Raw genomic sequence first — 2,500 nt, 5'->3', positions numbered from 1 at the left:
AATTCATACTTTTCTTTTTCCTCCATCTTTTGATGTTACAAGAATCAAAGAGGCAAGTTTTTGGAGATAGGGGTTATGGTTGTCTTAGAAACTTGCAAAAGATGCTAAGAATAAGGCAACAATATATGATTTTATAAGTTTCATTGCTTTTTCCTGTAAAGAAGATATCGGTTGGACCTTAAGAGGTGCAAGAACTTAAATTATTTCTAAACACTAGGAAATCAGTTCACACATCTTTGCCAATCGTGTTCTGTTGCATGCTTTTGAAAATAGTTAATTTGTTTATTGTCGCTTCTATTTCCATAAAAGATATATGGTTTCTAAATTTAGAAACTTGCAAAAGATGCTAAGAATAAGGCAACAATATATGATTTCACAAGTTTCATTGCTTTTTTTTGTAAAGAAGATATGAGTCGGACCTTAACGTATGCAAAACCTTAAATTATTTCTGTGACACCCGTATGGCATCATGCTTTCTGAAGGTTCGAGGCAATCCCAAAACAAAATCTATCGTTATTTTTTCTCATTTCTACTTTGGAATAGACAATGGATGAAAGCTTACCAGCTAGTGCCTGATGTTCAGCTTTTACTTGTTGACATGTCAAATATTTTACTACACATTCAGCTGTATCTTTCTTCATTGTAGAAAACCAATAAGAAGATTGTAAATCCCTGTACATTTTAGTGCTTCCCGGATGCATTGCATACGGTCCATAATGGGCTTCATTTAGAATTTCTTTTTTCAATTCTCTTATATTTGAAACACAAATACGTCCATTAATCAACAACATCCCATCGTATCTCAATGCAAACTGTTCATTCATTCCCTGTTGCACTTTATCCTTTATTTTTCTTAAATATGGATCACTCATATGCTTTTCTTGAAGTTTTTATTGTCCAATAAAGGCTTAACATGCATACTTGCAAGAAGTATATCATCCCGAAGTACAATTTCTATATGCAATGTTCTAAGCTCTATCAATGACTGTACTGCATGACAAGTCATTCCAGCACTTCTCTCAATGGCTTTCCTACTCAAAGCATTAACAACTTTGTTGGCTTTTCCCGAATAGTAATCTATAATACAATCATAATCCTTTAACAACTCCATCCATCTTCTTTGTCTTAAGTTTAACTCTTTTTGTGTTGGGATATATTTCAGACTTTTATAGTCAGTGAAAATTTGAAATGTTTCTCCATACAAATAATGCCTCCATATGTTCTTTTGCTCCTCGGTCCCTACAGCATAGGGCACATATCTACTCAGCTGCACAAACTGTCCAGTGTACTCTACTACTGACAGGTCTCCCTTAACCAGCCTCTCGAACCTCTCTCTGTGCTCCTGTCTCACACTGAAAGGGATGAAGTACTCCTCGAACTTGTCCCTAAACTGTCTTTATGACAATCCATCCAAAGAGGGGTGAATATAATCCATGAACTACTGAGATGCTACCCCCTTCAGAGAAAAACCGGCCATCTCGATGATCCTCTTATCTGAACAGTGCAAATTCGATGCCCTCTTCTCAACCTCGTCGAGAAAGTCCAAAGGCTCCCTAGATGCCCCATCAAACTCTATGGGTCTCAACTTAGTATACTCAGACATGAGAACCTCATCCGGATTCCTGATACCGGACCCACTACTGCGGTTCCCTGAACCCTGGGCAGCCTGCTGCTGCTGAAAAGCTAAAAACTGCTCTAAAGCCCTCTGCATCCCAGTTATACCGGCTACAAACGCTTCAATTAGGACTCTACCAATACCATATGCCTCATGAGCCTCACCCTAATCTAGTTGGGGTGCCGCTCGAGGCTTACCTCGCCTCCTAGTATCACGTGTTGGGGCTGGTGGAGCCGACTGGGTGGAAACCTCATCTTGGCCTCTTGGGTCGCTGCTGCTGCTGCGGCCGCTTGAGTCCTCGACATAGCAAGGGCTAAAAATAAACAACAAGATATCAAATTCCAGCAGACTCTCTAACGTATAACATGATACTAGAATCAACGAAACATGCAGGGACAGACTCGACCCTGACTCCGCAGTAATTAAGGAAGCTAACCTAAATCGAAAAAAATATAAACCTAGGCTTTGATACCATTTGTAACGACTTGGAACCATATCACATGAGATATTGTCTACTTTGGCCACCACTGGCCTCACGGTTTTGTCCCTTTGGCGGGTTCGAGAACTTTCCAACAATTCATCTATCCTGAAATTTCTCTGAATCAAATACGTTTAACTTTGGAGTTCCTATAACTCCACAGCCAAACAACCAAAAGATAATGCTTTCCAATAAGAAAACAAATAAATTAATGCATTTCATAATAGGAGTTACACATGCCAAGAAGAAAATACAACCTGCATTTTATTTTTTGCTTCCATGTACTTCACCTAGAAAGCTATAAAGCAACAATCAGTGAATTGCATAATTTACAATTGTTTGTGATAGGCTAATGTAATGGAATCTAAGGAGTTGTATTAAATCGTAGTTAATATTTTCTTTTTAAT

The sequence above is a fragment of the Ricinus communis genome, chromosome 9 (assembly GCF_019578655.1).
Source record: "Ricinus communis isolate WT05 ecotype wild-type chromosome 9, ASM1957865v1, whole genome shotgun sequence".
Classification (NCBI taxonomy): Eukaryota; Viridiplantae; Streptophyta; class Magnoliopsida; order Malpighiales; family Euphorbiaceae; genus Ricinus; species Ricinus communis.
Note: the sequence above shows the minus strand (reverse complement) of the source record.